This window comes from Haemaphysalis longicornis, unplaced genomic scaffold (assembly GCF_048455015.1).
Source record: "Haemaphysalis longicornis isolate Haplotype H1 unplaced genomic scaffold, Haemaphysalis longicornis Haplotype H1 scaffold_1, whole genome shotgun sequence".
NCBI lineage: Eukaryota > Metazoa > Arthropoda > Arachnida > Ixodida > Ixodidae > Haemaphysalis > Haemaphysalis longicornis.
Window position 1 is genome coordinate 127,262,223 of NW_027526203.1, and position 19,616 is coordinate 127,281,838.

A 19,616-nucleotide genomic window follows, 5' to 3' on the forward strand; every position below is an offset into this window, starting at 1 on the left:
CTGAACGAACCGGGCGTCGTCACCCGCAAGGGGAACAGCGCTAGCCGAGAGACCACGCCGGACCTATCGTGGCTTGCAGGGTCGGTGGCGCTAACCTGGCAGTGCGAAGACGTGAACCTGGGCTCGGACCACAACATCATCATCCTAACGTTCAAGAGACCAAGGTATCGAGCTACCCTGGGTAAAACCAGAGTGACCGACTGGGACCGAATGCGCAAGCACGCGGACCAGGAGAACGAAGAGTCGTCCGAGGAACTGGAAGACGACAGCAACCAAACGTGCGCAGAATGGGCATGGGGGCAAAAGAGCGCGCTTGACAAGTTCACCTAAGAGATCGTGACGACAGCGCAAACCTCTTTCGTGGACGCCCTACTCGCACACATGTGGGCAGCGCGCCACTCGCTAATGCGGACGTGGAAGCAGCAACGTCACAACAAGAAGCTCGTTAAACGAATCGCGGTCCTGAACAAGGAGATTGCGGAGTACGCAAGCAAGCTCTGCCGCGAAAACTGGCTGAGCACGTGCGACGGATTGAAGGGCAAGCTGTCGGCGTGCAAGACCTGGTGCCTGCTGCGGCACCTGATCGAACCGCTGAGCAGCAAGACGGCGAGCAACCGTAACCTGACCAAGGTCCTTAACGCTTACGACAAGGACGGACAGCGACTGCTGAAAGACCCGGAGAAGACTTACCTCAAGACGGAAAAGGGCCAGTACCCGATACCCACGAGTACGACGGTCCCGAGAACCCGAGTCTGGACGAGACATTCAGGATCACAGAGCTCCTCTCAGCCATATACGAGAGGAACAAGAGGGCGCCGGGAACGGACGGTATTACGTACAGATGCTCGGGAACATGAGCAACGCGGCGGCGCACGAGCTCTTCGGTCACATCAACAAGACCTGGGAGAGCTCGCGATTGCCAGCCGAATGGAAAGAGGCTGAGGTACGTTTCATACCGAAGCCCGGAAAGCCACTGACGATAGAGAAAATGCGTCCGATTTCGCTCACGTCCTGCGTGGGCAAGGTTGTGGAGCGCATGGTTCTCAGAAGACTTCAAGTGCACTTGGACGAGACGGACCGGATGCCGGCGATGATGTATTGGTTCCGGCAACACCTGAGCACTCAGAACGTCCTCGTCCAGTTAAACGAACTGGTAGTCAAGTGAGCCGCTAAGAACGCACCGCGGGAGATACTGGCACTGGACCTCAAGGGGCCTTTGACAACGTGTCTCACGCGAGCGTCCTGGAGAACCTAAGGAAGACTGGATGCGGTCGCAAGACCTTCGGCTACATCAAGGACTTTCTCACCAAGAGGACGGCAACGATAAGGATAGGCGAGGAACGGTCGGAACCCGTGGAGCTCAGAGACAGGGGCACCCCTCGGGGGTCGGTACTGTCGCCTCTGCTCTTCAACCTGGCCCTAACCCCCCCCCCCCAACCCAGACTGCTCACTGCTCAAGCAGATCGAAGGCATGGACCACGCTTTCTACACCAACGACATCCCGGTGTGGACGAGTCGCGCGGGTTCAGACGTCTGGGCGGAGGAGGTGCTGCAGGGAGCGGCAACGACCGTCCACGAGTACACCAACCCCTGCGGCCTGAGCTGCGCACCACAGAAATCAGAGCTGCTCATGATGCAACCGGGCAGACCGAAGGAGGCGCCGCCGAAGGTGACCATCCCCATCGACGGCACGCAGATCAAGCCGACCGAGGAGATCTGCATTCTGGGCCTGTTGCTGCGAAGCGACGGCAGGGCGACGGCGGCTGCGATAAAAATCAATAGCACGTCGGAACAGATTTCGAGCATGATCAGAAGAGTTGCCAACTGCAACAGAGGACTCAAGGACGAAGATGCCTTGCGCCTGGTGCAGGCATTCGTCAAGTCACGCGTCACCTACTCCGCCCCGTACCTCCGGCTGACGAAAGCGGACTGGGAAGCGCCCAACACAACCACAAGAAAAGCAACAAAGACCGCCATGGGCATGCCGATGTACTCGTCGACGCAACGTCTGATGGGCATGGGCACGCTCAACACTGCGGAAGAGCTGATCGAGGCTCGCCTGTCGAACCAACGAAAGCTGAGCACGGCCGGGACGTGCTGAGGAAGATCGGGTGGCAGATCGAACCACAGCCAGAGACGGCGGCGCTCCCCAAGGAGTGGCAAGAAGCAATCGAGGCAAAACCCCTCCCTGGTAGCATGCAAGCGGGTAGGCACGACGAGAGGCGATTGGCGCGGGCCAAAGCTCTGGCCCGGCAGCTGGAAGAGGACCCTCGGGTACTCTACGTCAACGCTTCCCTCCCAAAACACGGCACGAAGGCAAAGGCGGTCGTCACCACCATCGACAAGCTGGTCACCAGTGCGTCGGTGCGCACGACGGTCCTAGCCGAAGCAGAAGAGGTGGCCGTGGCCCTCGCCTACGGCTACGGCTACGCCGCAGGTGAAGACTGTGGTAACCGAGCGTGGTAAAGACAGCATAGGCGCGCTACCGGAGGGGGAGAGTCTCTCCCGTGGCACTAGCCATTATAAACAAACTTAGACGACCGGGACGAGCGATCAAGCTCGTGTGGGTCCCGGCTCACTCGCATGGTGAAGTAAACCTCTTCGCTGACCACCATGCCCGAGAAATGTCAATCCGGGCCGAGGACGAGCTACCGCACCCCTCCACGAGCTACAAAGGCGTAGTCTCCAAATGTATCGAAACGAGCGATGTAGGCGGCCCGGTCCGCATCCGCAGCTGGACTGACGACAGCAGACGATCGTTCGTCGCATGCAAGCGGGGCCGCTAGCGCATCCCGCGTTCCTGAACAGGATGCACCCGACCGAGCGCGACAGCTCGTGCCCGTTCTGCAAGGCGACGAGAGGCACTCTCGCGCACATCATAGGGGAGTGCGCGAAACTCAAGACCTCCCCCCACCTCTGTCCCCAACCCCCTCGAGCGATGGGAGACCTTGCTGTCCAGCCCCGACCTCGCCACTCAGTACGGACTGGTGGCCAGGGGCCAGGAGCTGCTGGACACATATTTATTTATTTTTTATTTTAACATACTGCCAATCCCATTTGGGATTTTTGCAGGAGGGGCGATACATAGTTTCAAATACACAAAATTCAAACGTGGTTTTCTTTCATACAGGAAGAGAACAGTATGAACATGCGGGACAGGTTTTCTACATGACAAGCGAAGGTTACATATTACATATTAAATCTCAAATCTCACGCATCAAACGTCACCAAGTTCATGGAAAAAACAAAGCAACAAAACTTAATCAAATTCAATGCAGGATAAAACACAAACAGAATTTGGAGGCAATATTTTACAGCAGCGATTGAAGAACGAACGAAACCAAACATTTTACGAAACCAAGGCAAACATATTAATGCAGAACTACTCAGTAATAGTGAAAATCATAAGTGATCCAGAGAGAGAAGGAAAACCGTGTAGACTCATTTGATTAAATTCTTGCTGTCGTTATGGTTAATTTGTTTCGTGGAGGTGGTTTTCAACTAGAGTTAGGAATCGTTCTATAGGTGCGCTACCGGTAATCGATGCATGCATACCTTTCCACTCTCTTACAGCTAGTGGGAAGAAGGAATATTTAAGGCAATCAGTGCGATAACTGTATTCTTTAAAAGTTAGTCTGATTATGGAGCGTGGGCCTCGCTTCAATGTTAGTGAGATACTTTGAAGTATCAAGGTTTAGATTTTTATGAAAGAGTTGATATAAGAATTTTAAACGCGCTAGTTAAGTTGAACGATTCTGTAGGGTAAGCATACCGGCGTTCCTCAGTAGTTCTGTTGAAGTATTTGTGTCGTACCGATTGTAAATGTACCTAATTGCTTCTCGTTGGATTCGCTCTAGTTTATTTATGTGTACTTTAACATTATCTGGTTTCCGTATGCTAGAGTATTCGAGTAAAGATCTCACAAAAGCGTTGTAGGCTAATTTCTTTGTTTCTGGCGGTCCTGATGGACGGCGTCTTCAGAGGGAAAACAGCGTTCTTAGTGCAGCCGATGCGATATGGTTTATGTGGGCATCCCGTCTGAAGTCTTGCGTAAAGATCACTCCCAAGTGTTTGTGCTGGTGCACCCGGATTATAGGACTATTATTTATGTTGTAAATGTGTTCGTACCTGTTCTTGCTTCTTGTTATTGATAAATGAGCGCATTTTTCTACATTGAGGGACATTTGCCAGTCATTACATCAGTAATAAACAGTTTCGTGCAGATTGTAATATCAGGTGGTCTTCTATGGTGTTAATTTCCCGGTAAATTACGCAATCATCAGTAAATAATCGAATGTTGGCTGAAATACTGGAAGGCAAGTCATTTGTATAAATAAGAAATAAGATTGGGGCCAGGACGCAACCCTGGGGAACTCAGGATGTGACATGTGTTAATGGTGAAACTTTGCTATTGTATTCTACGTACTGGAAATGGTTGATTGAGTAGTTTTTTATCCAGCGAATCATGACGTCATCGTTGATAACACTCTAGTTTTTTTTATTAGCTTATTGTGTGGTACCCGATCGAATGCCTTTGAAAGGCCCAAGAAGATTACGTCGACGTGATTTTGGTTGTCTATGCTTACAGATATATCGTGTGTTAGTTCAACAAGTTGAGTTATTGTCGATACATTCTGACAAAAACCGTGTTGGCAAGGTGATAATATATGTTCACGTTCTAGGTGTGTAGTCATATGCTTTAGGATAATGTGCTCAATCATCTTGCTTACTGTGCAAGTTAAAGATATTGGTCTGAAGTTTGACTCAGTGTCATAGCGGCCTACTTTGGGTAGGCCGCTATGAACAATTTCAGCCGTTTTCCAGTCTTTCGGTAATGTAGATGTTGTCAATGACTAGTTGAAAATCAAGACCAGATATTTTGCTACCAGTTCGGCATATGTTTTTAAGAAAGCGTTTGGAATATTGTAGGGACCCTTATTCTTTTTTGTGTCAACGTTCAGCAAAAGGTTTAACACACCTGCTTCCGTTTTGTGGATTCATATGGCGTATATTTTGGGTATCTATGTTTGGCATATTATTGTCGTCGACAGTGAAGACCGATTTAAAGTAATCATTCAGTGAGTCAGCAGTGACACAATCTTTGTCTTAAGTTTTTACCTTTTTTTCTTGACTTTTTGGGGCTTACGTAGTTCCGAAACTTTCTAGGAGAGCTTTTCAGAAAGCTCGGGAGTACTTGTCTGAAGTAGTTGTTTTTGGCTACCTTTATTTTCGACTTCATGCCATGAAGTGCGTCAGAAAGCTTGTTTCGCGCAGATTCTTCAGACTTTGCTTTCAAAGATTTTCTCAATCGTTTTACTTTACGTTTAGCATGTATGATGTCGCGCGTTATCCACGGGTTATGTTTTCGGGATTTAACTTTATGGGAACTCAGTTATCTATGCAGTGAAAAATTATTTCTTTAAATTTCTGCCATAGCGTTTCGATATCAGTAACGCTGTCGGTTGAATGTTCTTCGAACCAGGAGAATTCTAAATCAAGGTGGTCTACTATCGCAGTGTCGTCAGCGGAGTTAAAGTCAAAAAAAGGTATTTTAGGTTGGGAGTAAACTGGCCTGTCCTGAACGGGAAGGGTACATATGGTGAGTTTGTGGTCTGATATGCCATCAACAAGTTCAATCTTCGCTTTATCCGAAGGAAAGTGTTCGCTAAGGAATATTAGATCTAATATATTCGAGGAAGACCCCTGAATTCGAATCGCTTGGGTGACAATTTGAACAAGGTTAAAAGAAAACATATCACGCATGATCTCTGAGCACGTGGAAGAAAACTGCATTGTCTGCCAGTTAGCATCTGGCAGATTAAAATCTCCCAATAATATCAGTCATGAACGTAATACGTGTCGTTGCATGTATTCTTGCAGTGATTGCATGACGCCACAGTCACTCGTTGGGCTGCGATTGAAGCATCCCACCCGCCGCGGTGGCTCAGTGGCTAAGGCGTTGCGCTGCTGAGCACGAGGTCGCGGGTTCGATTCCCGGCCGCGGCGGCCGCTTTTCTGATGGAGGCGAAAAGCAAAAACGCCCGTATGTACGAGATTTCGGCGCACGTTAAAGATCCCCAGGAGGTCAAAATTAATCCGGAGCCCTCCACTACGGCGCGCCTCATCGCCTGCGTTGCGTCGGCGCGTCAAAGCCCACAATCAATCAATCAATCAATCGATTGAAGCATCCCAAAGTAACAGCGCATGACCCAAGTATTAGCCTGATGAAAATAGCCTCCACACTGTCAACATCCGGAAGAACGGTGTAACTGATTTCTTTCCTTACCATAACAGCCGCTCCCCCGCCTCGCGTCGCCCGGTCCTTCCGCAGTACTGCGTAATTTGGGGGCCCTATTTTATCGTTCATGACATCGGTGGTTAACCATGTTTCGGTCAGGCCAATAAAATCTGGGTCAAGTCCGAGCAGTAGGGATTCTAGCGATTCTAGTTTGCTAAGTATGCTACGAGCGTTTACGTTCGCGAAGCTGATTTCTGATTTCGCAGCCTGCGAGTGCGTGCTGTTAGTGTATCGTCTTGGGAGTTTTTAAGTGCGAATGCACTTTAAAGCGACCCTGAATTCCTTTGACCGCCGTCCGTCCACATAGCAACAGCTGCGGGTGCGCGCGCTCCTCGTCTTCCTTGGCAACGGGGGGAGATGGCACATACCCACGTGGGAGATTGGCCAGGAATCTCCTCGTCTTCCTTGGCAACGGGGGGAGATGGGCGCGCGCTGCCTGGCCGCTGACATGGCACATACCCACGTGGGGGATTGGCCAGGAATCGGGCGTGATAAGGGATAATGCACCCGCTTAAAGGAGTACTGACACGAAATTTGAAAGCTGAGATCCGCTCTAGCAATGAAGTACAACGACAACACAAATAGGTGTCTGTGCATGGCACATACCCACGTGGGGGATTGGCCAGGAATCGGGCGTGAGAAGGGCTAATGCACCCGCTTAAAGGAGTACTGACACGAAATTTCAAAGCTGAGATCCGCTCTAGCAATCAAGTACAACGACAACACAAATAGGTGTCTGTGAATAAATGCATCTTTCTTTCTTTGTAGTTGTGTGTGTGTATGTGTGATCTCTCTTTCGCGAACATTACCGAACCGCGCAAATTCAACTCCTGCATTCGCACTTTCACATTCTTCCTCTCGGGGAAATGCGGGGAAATTTCTTGTTGTTGGCGGATGATTCCGGTGTTCTTTCATTGGTACTTTGTCGTTTTTTTCATCGTCCCAGATAAACGTTTCTTTGTTTATGTACAATTTATCGTATGACAACGTCACTTTGCCACCCGCATCTTTATTTTCTCTTGCACTATTCCACAGCTTCCTCCTGATCTCTCGTACTCGGGGTCAAAAGTCTTCACTTACAGCAAAGTCTGTTCCTTTAAGTTTATGACAGTTCTTGAAAACCTTTGCCTTATCTCGGGAATCTAACAGTTTCAGGATTACTGGTCTATTTTCCCCTTCTGCAGCTCGCCCTAGACGGTGTATCCGTTCAATGGCTACAGGCTCTAATTGTAGAATGTTCTTAAGAATTTTTTCATTTATTGTGTCCTCAAGAGATTCATTATTTTCGTTTTTTCCCTCCTCAATGCCGTAGAATATTATATTAGATCTCCTGGAGCGATTTTCCAGGTCATCTAATTTCAATTCAAGAGCTGTTATTTCCTTCTGCAGGTTAGATACTTGGTCCATACACTTTGATATCTTGCTGTCGAGTACGGTCAGGTTTTCCAATTTCGCGTCAATGGAAGCTAACCGTCCCTCTTTGATTGATCTCTTTTATGTCATGAGCTATAAGTTCCATCTGCTTCGCTATCTTGCCCAAGTCAGGTCCCGGGTTAGTCTCGACGTCACCACTTAAAAGCAGTAAATCCGAAGCGTACAACAGCATGTCGGAAAGCATAGGACAAAGCAGCCTTGGGGACGGCACCACAATCAAGCAAGGATCGCTCGATCGGAAGCATTTACCGTATCGTTTGCTCACCTGGACGAAAAAGACGAACGGATTACTGATCTGCATACCTGCAGTGCTGCCGTGCCCTGTGAAGCTTGGGTGGCGCCAAGGAGGTTGTAAGACAACCTCCTTGGGTGGCGCTGCCCCGGCTTTATACGCGAAGGCGCCCGGAAAGCCACCAGGGCAGCGTTGTAACCCGCGCAGGCGTGCTGCGTTGTCCCTGTAGGTCGGTGAAGCAATCAGGTGTCGATGGTTCCCAGTGTCGAAGCGGCATTTGCGTCGTAGTCGTAAGTCGGTCTTATCGGGTTGACTTTTGGCGCCTGCGCAGATCCTCTATAGTCCACTGGTAGCGGCAGCAAGACGACGATAATCTGGACGAAAAAGACGAACGGATTACTGATCTGCATGCGTGCAGTGCTGCGGGTCCCGTGACTAGAAAAATACCTCATCTAGTGCCTACGCGCACATTCTCTCGCTCTCTCTCTCGCTCTCGCTCTCGCTCTCTATGAGTGACAAATACACTTAGGTGTTAACAAACTCTTAGAGTGGTCAGATGTGAACGGCTTTAGAGTCAATCCCGACGCGAGTTTGCTTTTATTATCAAGTCACCGCGACATTCCGCCACAACCCGACATACAGCTCAAAGGAGTGCTCATCCCCGTAAAAACAGAGCAGAGAATTCTGGGAATACTGCTGAATGCAAATCTTGCATTGCTTCACTTTTTGGACTGGGCCTAGCTTCGCTGGCCATCCTTTACACGAGCGCGTCACCTCACATATGTAACGACGACGACGACGACAACGGGCTGTGGGCTTGCTTTCGCTGAGGTTGCACCGAGGAAGAAGCAGCAAGCCACACGAGGAGATGACGTGGGCCAATGAGAAGTGGCCAAAAGCAAGGAGATGGGGAGGCTGTGCTGCAACAGGAAGGGAACGCCGGAGGAGTGACGAGCACGTTCGTGGAGCCATCATCGTCGCCATGTCGTACCTCGCCTCGAATCGTCAGCCGGACCCACGACGCTCTGCGGACACCGCCTCATCACGGCGAACGTTTGGTGGGAACTTTTCTTTGTGGTTTCTTTAGGTTTGGTATTCTTTAGGGTTATATACGCGTAGTTTAACTTTGAGTTGTAATTGGCTGCCGTGTGCATGTTGGTTCATTCATACTTAAAACTGCGCATTCGGACGGGACAAGGAAAAGAAGACGCAGGACGGGCGCAGTCCGAATGCGCAGTTTTAAGTATGAATATGAACCAACTAGCCCAACAACATGCTTTGTTCAAGGATATGTTTCTTTTTTTCGTTTGCAAGCGTCTCGTCTGGTTATTGGCACTGCGGCAACTCCCAGTCACCACTTAATAACAAAGAACCCGTGCTCTTAAATACGACAGTCTTTCTTGGCCTAGTTGAACGTGACATCTTGGTCCGCCTGTCTGTATGCCTCTCTCCGCCTGTCTCTCGATTCAGCCAGCCAATATTCAACCTCGATTCAACCAAGATGAAGCATTACCTGCGGAATAGTCTTACATACTCACAGCCAAATCTAAACGTCTATGTCCGCTGTTATTGTTCATACTTGTCAACATTGTCGAACAAGCACAAGACATTACGCAAATATAAGGCCGAGAATCAATACATGAGTGACATTTGCAGTGTTCCTTTATTAAAAATTTACGGATGCCTGCTTTTTGCGATAACAAATAAAATACATCAACTGCGGAAAACGGTCGCCTACTGTTGCCCGCGCTACCTGGCAGATACCTAAAAAATCGTACAGCAACCGCAACGAAAGGTTCCGCTAGATAGGTTCGCGTTCCGCTTGGAACGTCGTAGAGTGGGGCACCGTGGTTCTATAAGCGTTTTAGTCGGGTGCCTCGATGCACGAGCGTCTCCGCCGTACGGCAGCGCTGGCATCGAGCAGTGGAACGCGGTAAATTTAAACTGACTGAGCTTACCTTTAGCGTGTTATCTCGGAAGGAACGAGACGGGAGAGGAACAGCCTGAGTGGTTAGTGGGAAAGAGAATAGGTGCATTTACTTGCCAGGGGTGCCAGCCGACTATCGTCTTGCGTCGACATTTGCAACGGAAAGAGCAGATACGCGGCCGCTTTTTTTCCTCGCAACACAGTGGGAGGGCACTGAAGTGTTATTTAATTGTAACCAGGGATGGAGATTGTTTCCCACATAGACTGCTGTGGCTGCGGTTTCTTTGGGTTGTCATTACCTCCTTAACACTACGTAAAGACTAGGCAGTGTTTACTGTGACTAGCCCATGTACACACTACGTGGGCTATAGTCACAGCGCTTTTCAGAGAGGCGGTTGTGCCTCCGTTCGCACTTTAGTCCAGCGCAGTAAAGGCTGCAATCGACTAATAACGACTGTGGAGGATGCCAAATGATACATCGCGATTTCGAGTATAGATTTAAAGGCAGAGAAACTGCCCTTAGTTTCTGTTCACCTCTTGCCATATGGCAACCGCTTCAAGCTCTCCAGCTTACGGAATTGAAAGGATGTTTACAAACGGTAGCAGCTATACGCCAATTATCGCTCTCTCATTGATGAGGTTTGCACGCTGTGAGAACGAAACACAGTCTGAAAGAAGTTCGCGCGGCGGAAAATCCGCCGCGGCAGGACTCCGTATGTTCGTCGGGCTGAACTATACATGGAACGAAGACGTGGCGTCCGCCGGCGCGCCGCCGCTGGGTTGCTCTCAGTGTGGCTTCGTGCCCAGAATCAACGGCGGCGTTCAGTAAACCACGGCCTCCGCGATCGGCTGCCGGCGGCGCGACATGGCCTCCGCGATCGGCTGCCGGCGGCGCGCCGTTGCTCAACGGAAACTAGCTCCGTGCAGACGACGTTTGCACCTAGCGGAGAGTCGCCGAAACAAGTTCCGAGCGGTCTGTGACCGAGGTTGGAAAACCTGTCCCGTGGAACTCGCGGTTTTCTGGCGACTTGCATGGCACTCCGCTGGGCGCAGGCACGCGTTCGCCCGGGTTTCTGTGCTACACTACCGCGCTGTACCACCGTCGCCATCACATGTTTCCAGCTAACGGCATAGGTAGCAATATCCGCCTTTTTTTTCAGTGCACTACACACTATACGCGCGCTTGCGAACGTTCTGGGGCTGCAAAACTCTTTTTACTTGGAAATAATATTTATACTTAAAAAAAAAAAAACGCGACACGCACACTTGCCTTAAATTTGTCATTCCTATTGCATCTATCATACAAAAAAGTATCTTTCATAAATTCTTGACCACTTGAACGTCCGCGTCCAATATTTGCAATACAAGGGCTGGGCAATCGCCGCCGCCATCCCTTAGACCTGTTCAAAGTTTTGCAACCTAACTAGAGGCGTTGTACACGCGGGTATAAACAGTTGTGCGATTTTTGCCTCGCTCACTGAGTGAACAAAAATCAGCCTTGCTCGTGGTAACAAATACATCCACACAAATATCGGCCGTAGTCTTTGCGAAGTGCGAAAGCTAACAAAATTGCTCCTCTCATAAACAATAAGCTTAATTTTTTTTCTATTCCCAAATGGAGCATTTACTTTTCTAGAGAGCTAGATTTAGTTTACTTGAAAGTAAAATGTTTTCAACAGCACATATGTCTCTAGCGAAAGTAGAAAACCGCGGTAGACACGTAATTTTTTTCACGTTTTAGGGCATCATTTAGCTGAGGAAGCTGGCTTATAGTTTTAGATCCCTTTTACAATTAGATTCTCGATGCGCAGCAAGGCAAAAAATACTAGCCTAATATTCACAAAGCTGTTTGCGCGTAATGTATAGTAAAAATAGTGATTGATCTCCGCCCGCGTGTGGTTTATTTCCTTCAAAGAGAGTAATGTGACAGCCGGGGCGCCGGGTAACCAAAGCTGCTTTTCAATATCGCACGAGCAACTAGCTTTGTAAACCAGGGCCCGCTTTTTTACTCACAATGCCAATTATTGCTACAACGGCAGTTATTCTGATGGAAAAATAATTGTCGTACGGTCTACTTCATTTCGATTGATAGCAACGCGATGCCGGAATTGCGCCTAACTCCATTATCCTGAGGAAACGTTAGTCGGAGCTCTTCTGTGGAAACAGCAGTGCCAAACGCGGCGCTACCACGCGCATTTGACGGCGGTTCTAGCCAAGGAGGTTAAAAAAATTGCAATTTTTTTTAACCTCATTGGTTCTAGCGCGGCCGCTTCCGTTCCATCACGTACGTCACGTCCAGCCGCCGGTAATGGCCGCCTTTCTATTCAGTTTCGGTTCCGAAAACTCCAATGTCGTGAGCCGTTTGCGTCGCTGGCGTTCATGTTTGAAACGTAGTATTTTGCATTTCGCACTCTTTTAACGTGTACTATTAGGGGACATAATTTTTACGTTGTCGAAAATTTGAGTGCAGTTGGCCTTTAATACATACGGCTGGCTGCTTTTAGTATTTTGCTGCCTTTGAGATGCCCTCGCAGTGTTATCGCCTGTTCCTCACACGCGCTTGCTGTTAGTACAAGTTATGTAGCCGGATCTCCCCTATATAGCCTAATTAAAGTTATCGTACATGCCTATCTCGGCGACACAAGTCACGGTAGTTGGGTCGGGACCGCGTTGCGCTTGCGGCTTGAGCTATCAGTAAAACGCGGACTTCAGTTCTTCAAACACCATTTTCCTCAATCCGGAGATTTACAATCCGTTTTTTTTTTTTTTTTTTTAGCTCGACTAGGCGCGTGACAAGCGTACGTTTAACAAAATTTTCCAAAGCGGCTGTCAGCAGCGGCCTGTACACGCCATACTCCATTGAGGGGAAATCGGAAGAACTGATTGGGTTCTTCCCTTCGGTTTGACGCTCGCCACCGCTCCGCCGCTGAACTTTTCTGACCCAGCTAGATGGGCGGCGGACGACATTTTTTGCGCCGCCGAGCGTCGGGCGCGCGACGCCGGGCGTTGTTCGTCATCTTTTCGTCGCATATTCGCTCCATGTATTCTGGCCTTTACGCGGCAACCCGATGACTTTCCGGCAGTGGGGAATGGATGATATTTTAATACCCTTCTCTTCTGGCGCAGCCTTTTAGATTTTGTCGTAGTACGCGTAACCTGCTACTGCCTTGAAATAAGTTCGATAAAATAAACAAAAAATTAAAGGTCGGATACAATGAGAGAGAGAGAGAGAGAGAGAGAGAGAGAGAGAGAGAGAGAGAGAGAGAGAGAGAGAGAGAGAGAGAGAGAGAGAGAGAGAGATTTATTATACTGGTGAGCAGGAGGATGTTCGTAGGGCCTCCACCCAGTGAGAGGCATCCTTATTCCAAGATGCCTTGGAGCTGGCTGGCCGTCCGGGGCCGTTCCACCAGTCGGCGCTGGTCCGAGAGCTTGGAGCTGGTCAGCTGCTCCACCCACTGCTCATAGGTAGGGTTGGGATTTGGGGTTAGAGTGGGGGTCCGTTGGCACTCCCACACCACGTGGTATAGGGTACCAGCATGAGTTACAGGTGGCAGGGTATTGGGTGGGATACATAGCGTTTAGTAGGGTGTTATGGGGATACGAATTGGTTTGTAAGCGCCGGAAAGTGGTTTCTTCGTCGCGCGTTAATTGTGAATGAGGTGGCGGGAAGCGACGGCGGTCGTTTTTGTAGTGAGCTAAGATTTCGGTGTACGTGTGGAGTGGTGCTGGCTTTGAAGCAGTTCGGTCGTTGGTTTCTCCCTCTGAGGTAACGGCCCGGTATGTATGAGCACGGGCAGCGGCGTGTGCCGCCTCGTTCCCTTGGAGGGACTGGTGGCCGGGTGAACAGATGATATTAATTTCTGGTAGTCTTCTTACTTGACGAAGAAGGTACAGTGCGGGTTGAGATATGCGGCCAATTAAAAAGTTTCTGCAGGCAGTCTGTGAGTCAGTTATAACAGTAAGAAATTCCTCGTCTGTTGTTGCAGCAAGGGCGATGGCACACTCCTCAGCCGTCTCGATGGAAGTGGTGAGAACGGTCGCTGCTGCCAGTTCTGTGCCTTGCGTGTTAACGACACAGGCTGCATGCGCTTTCTGATGAGAGTAGGGCGATGCATCTGTGTATCGAGTGCACGATAGATGGTGATTGTCCTTATGAATTGAGCTCGTGCCGTGCGCCGTTGTTTGTTGAAACCCTAGTGCATGTTTCGGGGTAGAGGAGCTACGCGGATGTGTTGCCGAATGTCTGCTGGGATTCGAATCTTCTGATCTTGTCGTGCATGTGGGACGCTGTAGTGTAGACGGAGAAGTGTCTCTCTTCCCGTGGGCGTAATCTGTAGTCGGCGTATCTGAGATGCGTGGTGGGCCTCTTGTATTTCTTCCCAGGTGTTGTGGACCCCTAGCTGCAAAAGTTTCTTGTTTGCCGTGCTGGTTGGGAGCCCCATAGCGGTTTTATGGGCCTGGCGTATGGTGGCGTCGAGTTTAGCAAATGGCCCGCGTACCTCCTGGCTTCGCTGTAAATGCCGTCGAAGGAGCAGCCACTGCCTCCCCGTAACGACCCCTCCCATCCCATCAGTCCTTGCACTCTTCCCGTTGCCTCTTCCTCCTCCCGTGATAAATGCAATGGAGGCTTTTTCAACTCTCTTCAGTTTTCCGGCGCGCGCACTGCTTGCGCCGCTTGCTGGTACTTTTAACAGCGGAGTTGGTTAGACTCTGGTTGCACTGTCAATAAGCAGAAAAAAAAAATGCCAAGAAAATGCCGCAAACGCTTTATGTGGGCGAGTTGGTGAAACCTACTAAACAAAGAATTCCTCAAAAGACGGAACGACGCAGCGCAGTACAAGACAAAATGCCGAGCGCACGTGAGCGTGCATCTCGTGGGAGCGCCCGGCGACGTCCGGAATTGCGCGTGGGCTTGCGTAACATGGCACATACCCACGTGGGGGATTGGCCAGAAATTTAACAGCAGAGCTGTTTAAACTTTTGGTCGCGCCGTTAATGAACACAAAAATACCAAGAAAATGCTGAGCTCAGGTGAGCTTGCGTCTCATGAGAGCGCCCGGCGTCACTAAGGCTTGCGCGTTGGCTTGCGCCACGTGAGATGTTCTCAAAAAGAAGAAAATACCAAACGCACGCGTCAGTCAGCGTTCGAGCAAACAGCGTCGCCGGCAAAATGACTGTCGTCTTCTCCTGACCCCACTCGCTCCGCGTTGCTAGAAGCAACCACCTGCACTCATAAAACTCCGATAAAACGGCGAGGGAGCGCTCGGCGTATACACAGGGTATGTGGTTCTCAGTGACTTATGTCACTCGTCGAGTTTAGCTTAGTGAGACGAACACAACTGTGTAGGACATCAAGCTTGCACCGTTGTGTAAGTTGGCTTTGATTTTGTTTGTTAATGTTCTACTTAGAGCAGCTGTGGCTCTTTTGTTTTAGTGTTTGCTTTTAGGTCGCCTCGCTTCGACACGTTCATTTTAATGCATTGTTTTATTTTCTCTAGTAAACATAATTTTATCCGGTACTAGGTATTGATTATCTACTTATATTTTCCCTCTAATACGCCTGGGGTTTTCTTTGCGCTGAATAATGCGGACATGATGAGTTTTGTGCCCTTTGTGCCCTCTTGCCAAGGTTTGAGCCGGGTGGTTTGGTGAAGAGACAGGATGATAGAGCAAAATCGTGAAAGGTAGCCAAGACAATCTCGTTAAAAAAATCTGCAGAAATTCAGAGAATTATCTACTAATGCGTAGCATTCTTGCGAGTTTTTCCAGCCAAATTTTGTTTTCTCTAAATCCTGTGCGACTAATTATCTCCAATTACGCTATTATAACGATTACAGGTGGGATTTTCGCGATATTTGCATTTTTGCGGAAATGCAGGGCCTTACAAGGTCCTGGCTGTGGGGGTATTCGGCAAAGACTGCTACGCATTAAAGCTTCAGCTCTCTAAAGTGCACTGTGCAGGCTTGGTTGAATTCTCAGCGAGCCTGTCATACAATGCGCTTGAAATTAACGCATAAAAGTTTTGCAAACTCGAATATGGATGCCTAAAGAAAAGTCCACGCAACGTAAGCACGCCTCGTGGTCAGTGGTTCTACACTAGAAATGACAAGCTGTCGGTGCGCGTCACTTTCATTCGAGGCTAAATTTCCCCCTTGCCTCATGGAGCGCTGCCTCTTGATGCGTGTAGCGGCTGCCGCCAGTGAAAAAATGTAATGACTGCATTTAAGGTCCACGTGACCCCGATGGCCGCGCAATGGTGCGCCCGTTTCCCAAAATGTATTTGTACCGAATTTTCTGTGTCATGCCGTTTCGACCGCGTAATTATTGTGACGCCTGCTGTTTTGTTTCGTGGTGCTCTGTTACGGTGCGCGCTTTTTCAAGGTGCGTGCTTTTCAGTGTTGGCCCTGCACCCAATCCCAATACTAGCATATATGTTTGCAATTCTGTGATTGCTTCAACGAATTCGCAATCGTGAGTGGGTGGTCCCTCGCGTCGCCCGAGGAGGATAAACATCTTTATTGTGGACCACATTCGCCTCGTGCCTTGCGGAGGTGAAGTCCTCAGTCCAGGGCTCCATATGCCTTGCAGACGCTGCAGCCCTCTCCACCAGTCGAAGCTGGTCGGACAGGCAGGAGCTGGACAGGGTGGGCCAGAGCTCGGGAGAGTTGCAAGGATTCGGTTTGGGGGAAGGGTGGGGTGCAGCCACCAACCATGTGGAGCAGGGTCCGCTCCACAGAGGCTCCTGCGCGAGTCTGACTTTATGAATGCTATCATGTAAAATGCAGAACAGCGGGTCCTTAAAATTACTCTTTTCCGCTTCTGCGCAGGGCGGAGAGTTCCTGGCCCGGAGAACTTTTCTGCAGCAATGCGACCCCGCTTCCATTCCGAGCACGGATTCTGCGCCCCAAACTTTAATCAGTGTTCAGCGCCCTTTCGTGGTTATACGCCCCATTTTAGAGGCAGAGGCGGAAGAGGGGCGTCTTTCAATCCGCACTTTGAACCCCGCGGCCACTACTTTGGGAGCACACCACGCGGATTTCGCGGACGCCCACCATGGAGACCTCCCTTCAGAGGCGGCTTTGCCCCCAACGGACCGCCGCCCTTCATGTCTAGACGTGGATACCACGGCAGTGAGCGCGGAGCACCACCATTCTGCTATGCAAACAGCGCCAACATCTCGGATGGCGCGCCTCGTGAGCATTTTGACGGGCCGACGTGTTCGCACGCATCAAACACCTCTGCGAAGACTTCTCGACAGCGGCGACACACCCAAGAAGGCTTTTCTGCGATGGGGCACGAGACCGCCACAGTACGGAAACGTCTACCACTCCTATCCAAGAGGGCCCTGAGCCCAGCGGACTCTGACTGGAATGAGAATGGCCATCCCCTAAAGCGCCCGACGCTGCATGAAACAGTCGCGTCCCAACAAACACACAATGATTTCCGGGAGGAAAATCGTAGTCTCTCTAGCGGCCAGAACACTGACAAGTTTCGGGAAAAGACCGCGGCTGTGCCCGGGGGAAGAGTGGAAGTAAGATCTGAAGCCAAAACTGCTTCCTCACTCAGTTTCAGTCCTCGCACTTTGAAAAAAGAAAGCAATGCCCGGAGAGCTCGCGCATCTACCGGCGCGCTGCAATCACAACACGAAGTGCAGAGCACACATTGTGAAAGCGAGCTAAAAGATCGGGTCACCGATAAGGGTCGGCTTAAATCTGTGGTTGTAGTTTCTCCCAAGCAAGCCATTATAGACAAGCAGGCAACTGATGTCAGGTCTGCGTCAAGTGCGAAGAAAAATGACAAAGTTTATTCCAACAGGCCTGCCAAAAAGGGTTGTCCACGCTCGACATTGCTTCTTGAGCAAAACAAAAGCCTGCTTCATTCCAACAGCAGCCCTACGAAAGCACGGGAATCGCAGCTTTCCAGTGACAAAGGGAACGCAGTGGAACTTGTCTGTTCTGCTAAGAGGGGTACTAGTCAACCGGGGGCTTCAAGTGTAAATATGTTCTCACGACAGACTACCAGCCCTGACAGCACTACCTACCCGGGCTCGAAACCCTATTCGAGTGCGAGTAAATACTCTCAGCTAAGTGACAGGGGAGACTGTGGAGAAACTTGGCGTACGGCTTCATGTATATCCGGATCACCATCTCGCCAAACTGCAAACAGAGTTGCCTACCAGCGGATCGGTGCCGATGAGCAAGCCTTTTATGGAGATGCAGTTCGTGGTGCCCGGGACCATGACCGTGATCAGCCTTCGAATGTTTCCAGTAGTAGTGTGTCTCTAGATCCAGATAATGCTACAAGCATGGAGCGCAACTGTAAAGATTTGGATGCCACTCTCCATTCTCCGCCAACACCTCTGCGCGATGAGAGCACCAAAAGGTTCCATACTGACAGCTCCCGCTGCTGCGCAACAGGAGATTCCGCTACATCTATCATCAGTTCAAGGCCGGACGTTAATACAATGGTTGCTCAATGGCTGCAGATGTCGGCTCCGGGCAAAAGTAATGAGGGCAGTGTTGGTGAAAAAAGTTACAAAGTACAGGAAGTACTTCAGTCATCGAATGCTCCTGTCGTGGTGAAAAGTTTCTCTGACGCTCCGCTGCTTGAGGAATGCCTACCCGCGGCATCTACCGAAACTTGCGACGGCGACCAGGACACTGTCTCCGTGTCCGTGTCATCTGGGGAGAGCTACGATGACCTGATTTTTGTATCTGAAGATTTCACACCCAAGCAAGCTGCCAAAGAAACATTTGGGGACTCTGCATGTTTAATGTCCAATCTCCTCACGGCGCAGGGTCAAGGAGCACACCCGCCAGAATCACCCACCGAAGCGATCCTCTCTGGCGCTGTAGGTGGCATGGAGTCGGTCCTGTTTGACCTCCACACGTACACAATGCTTTCTGTATTAGACTTTTGCCGGGACCCAGGTGCAAAGCAGCATGCGCTTTTTCTGTACAGCCTGGGCAACAGCTCCAATACACGGGAAGCATGCGCTCAAGATATGTACCGACTTGTCCGCGCTACTGTTGAACGGAGGCGAATAATGTGGAAAGGTTGCACGAGTGTACTTCGTAAACTCTCACAGCTTCGGTGGATATTGCAGCCAACGGAATCCGGTCTAATTCCACGAATACAGGACATGTGCCAGATGGAAAATGTTCCCGGTGTGCGTGAGACCACTAAGCCAAGGCTGGGAGGCTTGCAACGAAAGGAGCATTAAGAATGTATGTCGAAATTCTGCCCTTTAGTGCGAAATTTGTGTCGTGGTGCTTTTTGTTTGGTCTAAGTGCATCAAAAACTGCCACTGCTCAGTGCCCGTAAATTGGCAAAGCGGTGTGTGGTCTGCACCCGCGGCTCAATCACTCATTCGCCATCGCTTTTTTTTTCTGGCTGCACAACGAAGGGATCGATTGCGACGTGTACTATAATACCTTTATAACGATTAGTAGACTTTCCTTCACAGGCCAAACGAAGTACTTGTATTTTTTATGCGTTTGGTGTATCACGGTTTTTCACTTGGCTGTCAGTGTAACTTACTTTTTTTTTCTCTCCTATGAGCCAGTGTTCTCTCCACGGGGTGCCTTAATGTATCCATTCAGTTTTGTATTGTCTGTGTTCTAATAAAAAGGTGCTGGTTGTACTACGTACCAACGAGGTGTTTCCAGTCCTCCCCAGGTGTGCGCGATCTTTCAATCGTGCCTATATGACGCACGTCGTACATT

At 49.9% G+C, this 19,616-nt stretch overlaps 1 long non-coding RNA gene across 1 annotated transcript in view; it reads left to right on the forward strand.

Annotated features, from left to right (window-relative positions):
• The window catches only part of LOC144179689 (uncharacterized), a 56,624-nt gene extending 39,471 nt beyond the window's left edge, over nt 1–17,153 (forward strand). Inside the window, exon 3 of the long non-coding RNA XR_013324328.1 lies at nt 16,719–17,153. This is a non-coding gene — a long non-coding RNA (uncharacterized LOC144179689). The remainder of the gene's footprint in view (nt 1–16,718) is intronic.
• The last annotated feature ends 2,463 nt before the right edge of the window (nt 17,154–19,616 follow it).